At 42.0% G+C, this 14,614-nt stretch overlaps 1 pseudogene; it reads right to left on the bottom strand.

The window, feature by feature from the left end:
• Positions 1 to 11,059: 11,059 nt before the first annotated feature.
• Positions 11,060 to 12,375, bottom strand: LOC147724626 (gelsolin pseudogene; annotated as a pseudogene).
• Positions 12,376 to 14,614: the final 2,239 nt, after the last annotated feature.

Raw genomic sequence — 14,614 nt, 5'->3', positions numbered from 1 at the left:
ATTTACCGCGAGGTCAAACCTCGTGGTAAATAGCGATAACTCCGAAAAATGCTTTTAAAAGCATTTTTCTGAGTTGCATGTTGCACACACACATGTCCTTTGGACATGTGTGTGCGCAACCCCTGTTCATATTGGCATTTAAGGGGTGCTACAGGGTGTCCTTTGGACACCCCTGGCACCCTTTCAATCGCTATCTTATTTGCGATTAGCTAATTGCTAATCGCAAATAAGGAATACTCCCCATTCATTCCTATGGGCCTTTTGGCCCATAGGAATGAATGGGGAGTTATTCCTTATTTGCGATTAGCAATTTGCTAATCGCAAATAAGGAATTAGTAGGAATCGCATTTTTTTTGCATATTCCTACATGAATCCCGTTTTGCGAGTCCTTAATAGCGATTCGCTATGAATCGCTATTAGGGGCTCGCAAAACGGGAGTATGATGAATCAGCCTGTAACACCAGGGCCTCTTTCTAGGGAAAGCATAGCAGCGAGGAGACGTCTCAATTAATTAGTTTCCAGTATTTAAATAATAATAATATAGTGAAGAGGGCAACAGAGTTTACGTAATTGTTTTCATATTGATGAACAATAAGGAAAGGAAAAGGTAGATTTTTCAAAAGTGCAAAAGCTTTGAAACGGATGAGGATTTTTCCATTTAGTTACACTCAAATTACTCCTCATGTTTTAGAACTTTAATAGTCAGCTCTTTCGAAAACCATAAATGACTTGTGGTTTGGCAAACGTTATTAGATGCATAAAATCATTCCTTTGAGTAATGGGACATTGCCAGGGTGAATTGTGACTTCGGATCAAGTATTGCATTGTATAAACTGCCTATGTCTTTGGGTTTGCAATTTCCAAAGCCAGATTCAACAATAGATGCTATATATAGAATTGAAGACGGCAACCACGTTAAACAGGTGAAATCCGTGGCAACACCGAGCATGACCTTACCTGTTCCAATGCCACCTGATCATGAACATGTGTTGAGCTGTCCTGTCTCAACGAATGTGGAAAGGAACGACAGTAATGCGGACAAACGGACTGGAAGGACAGGCAGAAGATTAACAAAGCCTAAAGCTCATACATTAAAATCTCTGTTCGCAACAGAAAGCAAACCAAGGGCTTACCACTTCTTCAGCAAAACGAATGTGAGATCACATCAGTTGGCTTCTTATCCATTTGCACCTTAAAGAAATCTCCATTTCAAGTGCGAGAAAAACATTCAACAATACAATGACATAAACCCCTACAAAATCACAATGATACTTACAACACATTGAGACCTACTTAGCGAAAATTCCTACAAAACAACTCAGAAGGAAGGTAAACTGAAACCACACACATAAACGGATCAAATCAAAGCAAAGGCATAAAACATAAACTTTACCATTATCAGCTAGGAAGAGAACAGCTCAAATAGTCACCAGTATTTAAAATAAAAACATAACGCAATGACAATCACAGTATGATATACACATACAGCAACATGCATCATTGTAGGAATTTGCGATTCCTAAATTGCGAAAATTAAGGAATCGAAATTTAGGAATCGCAAATTCCTATGCATAAAGAAATCGCAAAAGTTTTAGCGATTTCTTAATTTTCCTTATTTGCGATTCCTTAATTGCGAATCGCAAATAAGGAATCGCTTTACATTGATTCATATGGGCCTAGAGGCCAGCCCAGGTTAAGTCAGTTATGCACCTCATATGGTCAACCACTATTACATCATACTCCGATGGAGGCAAGGAATCAAAGAAACATCCCATATTAATAAAGGGTAAATTATTTAAATTGATTATACATTTAAATTATATGTGTATATTTAATGTGTGAGCGATAAAAAATACGTGTGATTATTGATTATTCTGTTTTAGATTTTAAAAAAACACTTGGGGGCCTAATCATGAATTACATTTTGCAGTAAGTTGAGTAGTACTACATTAGTGCTACTAACATATTACAAAATTCTATTTACAAACCTACATGTAGAGGTTTTACCTCTGCTTCTCCCATACTTTTCTGTGTGGAGATTACCCTGCCCCCTGATTGCAGAGTGTCTGCGCATGAAAGTATATGTTTTAGGAGTAAATGTGGGAGGTACAGGGCGATGTGACTAGAAAATGTACAAGACTTACTACTAAAGTGGAAGATTTATGGGAGGAGTAAGGATGGGTTAAAGTGAGTTAGGATGGTATCTAGAGAGGGACATGTGACCACCCACAAAGGAGTAAGCCCATTTGTATTCACAAACTGTACTTCTGAAAAGATATTTATTTTCGTGCAAAGTTCTCCGTCCGACCGTGGAGTCTTCACAGTTGTAAACTTACTATTAACTGGTAGTTTGTGAATACCAAAAAAAACGTAATGTGAATCAGACCCACAGACATTAGCTTGTCCCTTTACCTACTACAAACATATGGGATACAGATGACTTATGATGATGATTTAGTTAGCATGTGGGGGCTAACCTATGCTTTAACACAGCCAAATACTCAAAATGATTCTTGGGCTACTGGAGTGAAGCAGCCATCCTGAATGCCAGGTAATTCTTTAAACAAATGCTCAGATTAAGATAACAAAACAATGTCATGTTATATATTATATTATATTTTGCGAAATCAACAACACACAGTGCTTGCCCAGTTACACTCTGACCGGATACCGCTGTGAGGGAAACGGCCCGCGACTTTCCAGCATCGCCGCCGTGAGGGGAACGGCCATCAACAAGGCAAGGACTACATTTCCCAGCACCCCCGAGCAGCGCCGAGAGGTGACGCCAGCGTCTGCCCGTGATTTCCCTCATTAGCGCTCCCGCCCCACGCAACGCGGGACGCGCTTGACTGGGGTCACCATCACTTACCGGCTGTGAGGGAAACGGCGTGAGCTCTCCTCAGCCCCGGATACAGCCGCGAGGGAAACGGCCCGCGACTTTTCAGCATCGCCGCTGTGAGGGAAAGGGCCATCAACAAGGCAAGTACTACATTTCCCAGCACCCCCGGGCAGCGCCGAGAGGTGACGCCAGCGTCTGCCCGGGATTTCCTGCATTAGCGCTCCCGCCCCACGCAACGCGGGACGCGCTTGACTGGGGGCACCATCACTTACCGCTGTGAGGGAAACGGCGTGAGCTCTCCTCAGCCCCGGATACCGCCGTGATGGAAACGGCCCGCGACTTTCCAGCATCGCGCCGTTAGGGGAACGGCCATCAACAAGGCAAGGACTGCATTTCCCAGCACCCCCGGGCAGCGCTGAGAGGTGACGCCAGCATCTGCCCGGGATTTCCCTCATTAGCGCTCCCGCCCCACGCAACACAGGACGGGCGCGGGTAGCGCCCGGGCAAAGCCTGGGCCAAGGGCCGGCCCGTCTTTGCCCGCCATTGACAGGAAGAGACAGGGCAGGGCCCTTCCTTTTTATTTTATTCAGCGTATGCGGGCCTCTCTTACAGGTACTGTTTTTTATATTGATGTTATATTACCTACCAGTAGCTGCTAGAGACATTGTGTGGACCACTGCTACTAGGAGACACCGGCCTGCACAATTGGCCCACTGACTTTGGTTTACAGTTTGGATTTTGCACTGCATGTAGCACCTTAAAGTCCCCTCCTTCGTTCAAACCTCTTAATTTTTCTTTTGTTGTTTTAAAAAAAAAAAGCAACTCGATATTTGCACTTTGCACAGAGAGCATTTGGGCTTGTTGACAGGGACATCTACACTACTACTATACTAACGCACAAAACACGAATTAGTAGTGGTTAGACATATCTTGTGGACCAATGCCAGCTGGCGACAATTTTATTAGTATTTACTCCTTCTGACCTGTATTACTTTGCCCACTGTACGCTACATTGGATCACAGTTTCTGGCTCTTAGTTTGGCCATTGCAAGGCACACAGCACTTTAGAGCCCCCTTCTCTGCTTAAACCTCTTCTCTGCTGTCTCCGCCCACTTTTTACTTTTTTCGTTTGCATTTTGCATAGAGAGACTACGATTAGGCCCTTTTTTTGTGTTATTCATGCTAATTGAATACCGCAACTAAAAGGAATACAACATGGCAAGGAGACGAGTAAAACCACTGACAGAAAATGCGTGTAACACTATAGATACCTATTTAGTGAAAGCAGTAAGCGCCATCGCTGAAGAAATCGATTGCACTGAAAGGTGCATTTCTATGGGGTCAAGTACTAAGTCAGGCGATCAGATTAATCTGAGTATAGATCCTAGCCCCCACAATGAAGACACCCCTGAAATAGGATTAATGGAGGACTCCATTACTATTGATACTATTGATTCTCGCATTTCCACTACTCCCAGGTTATCTGCAGTGGATATCTCCCTATACATCCCACCGACTCCCCCCGAATAGAACCAAGGCTGTAAAAAAGAAAACACAAGGGCATGGAAACCAGTTAGCATAAGAGGACAAAAAAATTGCTGTAAAGGGTAACACGGTCATAACGAGATCTAAACAAAACCCCCCACCTGATCATACTACATTAGATCTGGAAGCCATATACGACAAGCTCACTGAATTGATTAGGCCCCTCCATGAAAAGGTCGATAACTTAGCCAGGGAGGTACACAAATTAAGTGGCAATATGGAAAAAATAGCCATAGAAGCACAGAGAGACAAACTAAGAAGGCAAGAAAATAGCGGCAAAAAGAGGGCGGACAACATTAGGGAAACTGGAAGTCTCCAAACTGCCTCAAAAGTGAGTACGCCAACTACAGAGAGACTACAAAAAGAAATCACAGAAATTAGGGATACATCTAAAGCCAACCCCATCCCTTGAAGAAAAACATCAACCCTTGCCCCCATCCCAGACAAGAAAATAAAAGAAAAGACAGCCCCCACAGAGGTGCCTAAGACATTCCACTCAGATTCCCTACCCTTAACCATAAACAAGGTTCCCGCATTTATCAACCTGCCACCTGAATGCGTTGCCTATGTGGGGGTCCTTGTAAATGTACCAAAACTAAGGGTTGACCAACCAGAAACACACGAAATACTTAAAAACAAAACCCTGCACTGACTGTCTAAAAATTGTGGCTTCCCCATGGAAGGGGCACATCAGATATTATTAACACAAAGGGTAGGATGGGTGGGTCCCCTTAAGAAGAGCTTCGACGGGGACTGTGTAATTATACATTTTAGATCCACGGGTTGGGCACGGAACACACTTGCAAATGCTCCCCCCCCCCTCTGTCCCAATGGGAGTGCAACACAACTCTTCTTCACCTGGGGTATTTCTATAGACACCTGATGACCAACTCAATTACCAACAAAGAGTTTTTACTTCCAAGACCACGGCCTGATCCCACTACATCAAATTACAATGGACCCCAGACTCCGGACCTATACCACCAGGGTAGAAATCAACAGGCAAGACATATTCCAAATTGGGGTATACCGCTATTCAATCATTATGAAGTCCTATCCGGTATGGAAGGTCTCGATTGACAACAGAAGATTCAGAGGGAAGAATAACTATTTAAAATAAAAAGCCCATCACAAGTAGAGTTAAATGGACATCAGGTAACAGGAAACCACAACGAGGAAAATGCTAAAATAAGACAGAATGAAAAAGACAAATCAGTTAAAATTGACAAGGAGGAGCAAAATAAGATTTCACCAGCTAACCACATACAGCTAAAGCCCAAACCACACCAGTCATCATCTATTGAGGGAACAAAAGATGATGTAATTGGAAACACTGAAAAGGCACCACTGGATGTGATCACATCCAATAGAACGATCCTAAGCTGGAATGTTGCAGGGCTTTCAGATAAAATAAACAACCCCTCATGGCAGGATTTAATAACTGGTTATAGTGTACTATGTCTACAGGAAACCTGGACTACCAGAGAAATACACATTATTGGGTATCAAACCTTCCATACACCAGCCCTTGCTAGCCCACATGGCAGAAACAGGCGGGGACTGTGCATATATGTTTCAACCACGGGAGGGCTTACAGCTGCTAAATTTCTCTCAACAGAACATTACCAGATCCTATTAGTCACCTGGGGCGATTTAAAAAATATGGCTATAATAAACTTTTATAACAATATTCCACCATCATTATTTGAAAACGTTATAAGTAGCCTTATGAATAACATACTAAGCTTGGAGGATCAGGTGCCAGGAGATATGGTCCTGCTTTGGATGGGCGATTTTAACTACACCACATGCCCCAACAGTCACGCTAGTACTTGTGGTCTAGGAGAGTATAGAGAGGACGCCCCTACTCATTTCAGCCATTTAAAACTAGGAGACTTGTTAAATAATATAACTTTTCACTTCAACTTATCATTCGCAAATGAACTATGATTACCTATTATGCCCTTCTAGTCCACCTTTAAGGGGAGAGGATGTAATTTGATTATCGATTTTGCCTTACTTTCAACAAGGAACTCAGAGACGATAGTATGATGGGGAGTACTTGACACTGCGCTGAGTGACCACTATCCTATCTCCCTTGGCATAAAAACTAAAAAGCTGGTACAAAAAATATCAGGAACTGTCCTTTACAACCTCCCGATCCGCTTGGCAACTAAAAACGTATACTCTATTAAATGGGATAAAGTCAAGCCTGCGACTTTCCTAAAAAAGTTAGTGACAAACACTTATGACCATATGCTTATCTGCCTCTCACAAATGGAAGATAAATACACAGTGCTTGATTCTTTTAATAAAATCACAGCAGAAACTAAAGATTTGCTAACCAGGAAGTATAGTCAAAACTTGCACAAAACCCATAGATGGTTTGATGAGAGTTGCACTAAGGCCCTTACTAACTTAAAACATGCCTTACATACCTCCCCAAGGTCAACTGAACTAGTTAAACAGGCAAGGAAACTCTATCAAAAAGCAAACAAAGATAGAAAAAAGGATTAAAAAAGGACGCCTGGTTGGCGTTACATGAAGCTTGCCAAAGAAACGACAACACAGCCTTCTGGGAAACAGTCAATGCACCGTTTTTCCAAAAAAAGGAGACTGATGAAATTGACCTAGCAATCACAGGGGAAACATGGCTGTCACATTTCAAGGCCCTCTATGATAAAGCTAGCCCAGACGACCTTGTAAATACCACTAATAACAAAAATGCAACATCCAATGATATCATTCTACCTGATTCATTCCCCCTGAGTATTGCATTTGAGTATAAAGAGGTCACAAGGGCACTTAAGGAAAGTACCTCAGGGAAAGCACCAGGCCCAGACGGTGTGCCGGTCGATGTCTACAAAGCCGAAATTTATCTATGGGCACCATTGTTAACAAATGTTTTAAACTGCTCAAATAATCTTGGATTTATTAAAACTTGCTCAGATGCCATTGTGGTGCCGATTTGTTTTTAAAAAGGGGACAGGAATAACCCCACCTGCTACAGACCGATAACATTATTAGATGCATTAATGAAGGTAGCAGGTCGAATAATTTTAAATAGATTACAGGAATGGGCGGAGGACAACGAGATAATCTCCAACTTCCAATACAGGTTTCGGGCGGGAAGAGGAACAATTGAACAGGGGCTCAACTTAGCACTTTTAATAGCAAAGTATACACAGGCCAAAAAAGAAAATCTTTTTGTCACTTTTGTGGACCTAAGCTGTGCTTTCCATTGTGTGGACCATGGGAAATTATGGTCAATACTCAGTGACATAGGCATTGACGGACAAACACTTTCTTTCATCAAAGAATTGTGCAGGGGAGTGGGAGTTAGGGTAAGGTATGGTACTAAGGGGGAGTCTTCAGCAAAGTTTGAAATTAAGAGGGGCGTGAGACAAGGGTGAATTCTCGCGCCCTTACTCTTCACCTTGTATATCAACTCCATTGGCCAACACCTTAGTAAACACCAATATGATTACCCATCCATAAAGGGAAGTCCCGTACCAATCCTCTTATACGCGGATGACGCCGCAATCATGTCGCGGACTAAGATAGGACTACAGAGGGCAGTCACTAAATTTGCAAATTATATGGCCAGCCGAGGGTTAAAAGTTAATGTCTCCAAGACTTACACTATGAGCTGCGGGAAGAGGGAAAGAAGATGACCTACTCGATTTTCCGAGATGGGAATAAGATTGAGAGCACAAACACCTTTTCCTATCTAGGAATAAGTTTTGAGAGACAGGGAAAATGGCAGGCAGTGATGACTGCCAGGAAATTAGCCTTTTCCAGGGCCACCCAAGCAGTAATAAACTTCGCAAAAAAAGTAGGAGGGAGTCCGGTAAGAGAACTCTTACAAATTTATAAAGCAAAATGTATCTCAACCGGTACATATGGGGCAGGAATTTGGGGAACCCATCAGGTGGACCAGATCCAATCCTGTGAGAACCTCTTCATTCGTTATTTATTAGCTGCCCACAAATCAATAGCCACCTATGTCTCCCATAGAGAAGTGGCTATGCAATATATCACTGATATTATTAAAATCTCCCCTTTACTACTGTGGCACAAAGTCTGAATAACACCTGAGACAAGCTTAAATAGAGATGTCAATAATGAGTGCCTCAACCTGGACGGTGTAGCAAATATAAAATGGCTTAATTATGTTTTGATCAAATTGCAGCGCAACTGGACGGAGCGCTAACCACACTTGCACGCCTGCTAAGTTTTAAATGTCTAGTTTCTATTTAAAACACAGAGGACTGTTGGTGTCCATCTCGCAACCTGTTTTGTCTATTGCATTAATTGCCGTCCATGGACAAATGTGGACTAATGTGTACTAACAAGGGGATTAATTAAACTTGCAAGAGGACTGATATATAGATGATGAACACAGGATAATGGGTTCCGTGTCACGTCTGATGAAATATGGACATGTATATAGTTGGTATCCACAGATAACATTCATGCATAACAAATGATTTATGTGATGATTATCAGCGTAGGTTTGCAATACATACTGGTTCATGTTGTATTGTCTCTATATGGAGTACTAGTTTATTAGCAACGTAGGTGGGGGGTACATGGTGGATTTAAAAGATTCTTCTCAAGGGATTCTGGGCGTTGCAGTCCTTTACCGTGGATTGGGGAGCGTTGACTCATTAGTACACCGGAAGTCTTTTGTCACGTGACATGTAGTTTCTGCAGAGGGACGCATGGGACGGATCACCTGCAGGTAATTGGGGTGTAGTCACAAATAGACGAATCATTGTCAAGCAGTAGTCGTCATCATTACGGGGAGGTAACCCTTTAAATGTGAATTAGAAATCACAGATTCAAATACGCTAGTTCTTAAGCCGGCAACAAGCGAGACTGTGTCAGCTCTGTATGAAGGATGATTAAACAACAGATGTCACCGTGAGCATATTTGGGTGAATTTTGCAAGGGACTGGAAGCATTTTGAGTCAAGGGGAGGAGGTGTCTGCATAGTGCACCTTGCATTACTAGAGGGTTACTACAATGCAGGAGTCTTTAGTAGGAGAAGAGTGTTAAGTACTTCTTTGGATTAACGCTGTAGGCTGAGTGAATTTAGGAAGCATTTACAACTGTAAATAAATATATTTTTTGTGCTTAATACGCAAAAGGGTAATACATTATGGTTACATTTATTCATTTGTTTATTCTAGATACCCCTGACGAAGGGATGATTTCCCGAAATGCATTGGGTTTTTAATAAAATGCGTGACATCTGGAAACCATTTTGCCTCCTGTGTGTTTGTGACCCATCTTACATCGAACGAAAATGAGTAAAATGAATTGAGGATATTGACAAGTTGAAGAAGAAAAAGGATCAGAGAAGAATAAGGATTACATGAGAAAAACGATGAAGTATTTATTTGATTGGACTCATTGTCGGCTGTGCAGCTGAAATGGCACAGTAAATTGGTTCCTGAGTGTTTTGTTCAAATTGCAGCGCAACTGGACAAAGCGCTAACCACGCTTGCACGCCTGCTAAGCTTTAAATGTCTAGTTTCTATTTAAAACACAGAGGACTGTTGGTGTGCATCTCGCAACCTGTTTTGTCTATTGCATTAATTATGTAAAAACCATGATGAAAGAGATTGGGCACCCATAATTTTTTGATTCTCCAAAAAGCATGGAGACAGTGCCCAGAAAAACACTAAAAAAGATGGCCATGGAACACCTAGAAAATAAAAGATGGCTCGTGGAGAAGACCAAGATCACAGTCGCAGAAAATTTGTTACTCACCACTAGTTCAGGGATTCAACCTTATCTGTTATTAGAGCCATGCTGCTATACTCACATGTTGTTAACCCGTCTGCGTACTGATACCTTTTTTAGACTGATAACCTTCCCACAGCCAAATGATTGGACGAGAGACAAGGTAACATGCCCATGCGACGATACTTCATATCAATCCAACATCCACTGCATATTGTTCTGTAAGTTTTATCAAACCCCAAGGAACATATTCTTAAAACCATTACTGAAAGCCTGGGGCCTGCGGAGCTGCAGAGCAGCACTTCTCAAATTAAAACAGCTTGAGAACGAACTGGTTGTTAAGACAATATCTTCCTATTTAAAATCAATCATCAGATACCGAAACACCATGTAATGTACACGTGTCTTAAAAAAATCACAGTGGTAATTGACATAATATTTTTTTTAATTGAACAAAAAAATTGTTATTACTTGATATGCTTATATATAAATTTGTACATATCTTTCTAACTATTGTCAAACGATAGAGAAATAGCACTGCGTGGGGCGAAGGATATAACAGAATACGCCCCTACATGAATTGGTAATTGACATAATATTTTTTTTAATTGAATAAAAAAAATTGTTATTACTTGATATGCTTATATATAAATTTGTACATATCTTTCTAACTATTGTCAAACGATAGAGAAATTGCACTGCGTGGGGCGAAGGATATAACAGAATACGCCCCTACATGAATTGTACAATAACATATATTTTCTTTTTTTAGCGCTGTTGTTTTTAATCTATATAATTTTTAAATCATGTATTTTTATTGTAAGCTTTCATGATTTCTTAACTGAATATCGAATAAAGCTATATTGAACTGAATTGAATTCACACATCCAAACATAATATTCAATTAAGTGGCAATCAAAATTTTCAGACAGTTGTCGTGCCTTTATCTGGGCAAACATTATACATAATCTGTCCTCTCTTTCCGCCGTGGCTGTAATCATACAGCATAATGTATAACTGTCTCCGCCATAGAACTGGCCGTAGAGTGATGGGTCCACCGGCGCCTTCTCAGAACCTTCAATACACCAGATCTGCTTCTTGCCCGTGCCATCGTCCACCAACCCATGCTGGGCAGCCATGGCGGTCGACTCGTGGAGGGTGCTGACATCAAAGGGCACGTTCTCGATCTTGGCGACGTGGTGCGAGACATAGGCCAGCCCCAGCCCTTCCGTCTGGTCCTTGTCGCGCCAGTTCTTGAAAAACTGCTTGAAGAGCGGAGTCTCTCCCATCTCTGGAAGAACTTGGACCTGGGTATGTTTCGGGTAGCCCATCTTAGAAATGAACTCGGTTGCGGTCTTCAAGGCGTCTTTCCTCTCTTTCCTCTCTTCCAAGTGGGCATACTTGCCTTTCCAGACAAAGATCTTTCCGTCTGAGCCATGGTCCAGGATGAAGCAGTCATCGGAGATCAGGGCAGCCTGTGTGAATGGGTTCTCGTCTGTGACCAGCGATACTACGATAGCCCCAGTGCCATTGGAGACCTTTGTAGAGTTTCGGCAGCTTCCTGTTAGATGTGTCAGCCTTGACATCATCGGGCGCGCCTTAGGCAGCGCTGCCTTGTCTCCAAGAACCTTTAGCATCTTCTCTCTTTCCATGCCATCTACAACCACAAAGACTTTGGCACGGCCACTCCTTTCATTGTCACGGGTGCTCTTAGAGATATTCGTAGCCTTCAGTCGTTCAAATCTATTGGACTTGGATCCACACCACTTTAACATTTCCTCACCCAGGTCCAGGATGAAGCAGTCTACAGTGTTGAACCTCTCCCCGCTCACAGAGACTTCAATGGCTTGCGCCAAACAATGACCCTTGATTTGGAGCAGCCTCTGGACGTTCACCTCATTGGTAGCCACATGCTTGAACCCTGATGCCACACCACCAGCCTTGTACTTGATGCCAGACGTGAAGTAACCCAGAAATGCAGAGGACTCGTATCCCTGCACCTCCCGGTTCTGGCGGGGTGATCCTCCAAGGTGGTCGTCCATCTGCACAGTGAAGATGGCAGTCGCTCCGCTCTCATCCTGCGAGCACTCATTCCCCAGCCAGAAATGGAGGTCATACTGCAAGTTCCCGCTCTTCAGTTTCATCGTGTGCAGGATCCCGTATGCATCACAGGTGAAGAAGTCCCTATACAGGTTCTTTGGAACAGCCATCAAGTCACCACTGTCACTAGAGGTTTGCATTTCCATAGACAAAGCATGAAGACAACAAAGACAAGGACTGCACAAACACATGAGCACTGACACAATAGCAACAACAATAATATTGTGTGAAAAAATATTACGCCAAAAATATCATTTATGAAAATATTGTCTCCCTATACTTATAGTGGTAAGTTAAAAAAGTCTAGAAAAATATCACTGAACACTAATATTGTTATAGAAAAGTTAAGATCATCTCCTACAAAACTACAAATTCAACTTTACCCACAATAAGGTTCAGAGCAACTTATTAATATTAATAGCAACACTTGTAATAATTTACGCAAATATACATTTTAGAAAACAGACCACCAATACCATCAGAAGTCTGTTCACACTGGCCACTTATTCCCCAACATAAACGTACGATCCCGGAACCAGACTCGTTTCCGGGACCAAAGTGGAAGAGTCAGTACAAGTCGCAGAACGGAGTGACCGCAGGTAGCAAGGAATGGAATACCGACAAAACCGTAACGTAATCTCTACCCTCTTTAAGAATAACTGAACTACTTATCATTGTTATAGCAGGCCTCCCTGACCCACTTGGATCCTGATGAGGTAAAATAATACCGCAACTTAAGGTATGTGAAACGCAGCTGATTTCGGCTGACTTGATAAACTATTAACACCATTTCACTATAATTAAGAGTAGAGGTGAACGCGATGCTGCAGCGCACAATAATAACTTGAAACACGGGGTAACTTTGGCATCATGGTAACTTAATGAACAGGTTGATATATGTAAGGGCCCTAGAGGAGAGAAAGGAAACTGACGACACATTTGTATAAAACAAAGCTAATCGCACGCATATAGACTAACTAGAGCCATCAAGGAGATTTGATATGGTAACCCAATTAACTGTTTGTTAAAAACAAGGGCTATAGAGGAGAGAAATGAAACTGACAACACGTTTGTACAAAATGGAGCTAGTCACATGCAGATAGACTAACTAGAGCCATATAAGAGATTTGACAAACATGAATCATGACGCAATCGTCACCGCAGAATAGGTGACCAGACACCGGTACTCAGTAGAGAAAACGAGCCAATCTTATAAAAAATCTGGAGATGAATAATAGAGTTTGCAATTTATGGGAAAGTCGACCCTGACCAAGGGTTAGGGAGGTCAGATGAAGTATTGCTATTTATTAGTTGCTACGCCATTGAGCGTTATATATGTTCCTGGTATTTGAAACCAGTTTACCAGTCTTGCGTAAACCCACCCCCTTTTCCCCATGTCTAGTTTGTCATTTTCTTTTCACAGGTACCAAGCGACCTTTAAGGAACAGTATAGGCCGAATTTCTCTGGTTTTGTATGAGTGAAATGTCCAACTAACTATAACGTCCCTGAAACCTGTGGTTTTCTCAGTGAATTTCAAAGGTTTTTTAAATGCTTATTTCTAACTATAATGTTCCTGAAACATATGTTTTTTTCGGTGAGGGTTCCATCACCCGGACCCAGAACGCTGCACGCTAGCACACACCAGTGCGCTCTTTTCTTTCTTAGCCCTTTACCACACCCAGCTTTACAGCCCTGATGAGTCACATCTCCTTCAAGGTGTGACGAAACACGTGTCGGCTGGCTATTATTATATGTACTGACTCAAACTGACTTATAAATCCTATTCACACACAAACATTTGGTGTGTGACTTTCATTTCATCATCAACAAAATTTGCTCTGAACTTTGGAGTCCTGACTTCAGGACCACTTATTGTTTAAGCGTGTGCACAGGATTTGTTTCTCTTCTAATTGGTATAGGTTCCCTACACCAGTGCAGGGGTTGTTTGCTGTCTCGGTTTGTTTTTCCCCTGACCTGTTTGCACCGTGTGATGGTTACACCAACAGAGATCATACAACCATGAGTGCCAATTCTTCCTGTCCTATCAATTCAAACCCAACTTTCCCTGTTCTAACATAATTCCAGTGGCCCTGCTCATATCTCTGACCAGGTCCACAAGTGCTCCTCAGTGATTCCATCTTTTTTGTCTCACTGAGTTCATAGTTGAGCTTCTATGGAAACGAGAAAGACTAAACCTGAGGTTACCACTCCACAGCACAGACTACCACACCACATAATTACTCTTCATAAAACATAATCCCACTCTATATAATTCCTATACAATAAATACCACATACTTTCTATCCACATAATTTCACTGCACAACATACCACATATTTCCACTACACACAACGTACATCCACTTCACTTTAAAAAAC

This window comes from Lissotriton vulgaris, chromosome 4_1, assembly GCF_964263255.1.
Source record: "Lissotriton vulgaris chromosome 4_1, aLisVul1.2, whole genome shotgun sequence".
In the NCBI taxonomy this organism is placed as follows: Eukaryota; Metazoa; Chordata; class Amphibia; order Caudata; family Salamandridae; genus Lissotriton; species Lissotriton vulgaris.
The sequence above is the reverse complement of the archived record's forward strand: the minus strand, read 5'-3'. Positions and strand labels throughout refer to the sequence as shown.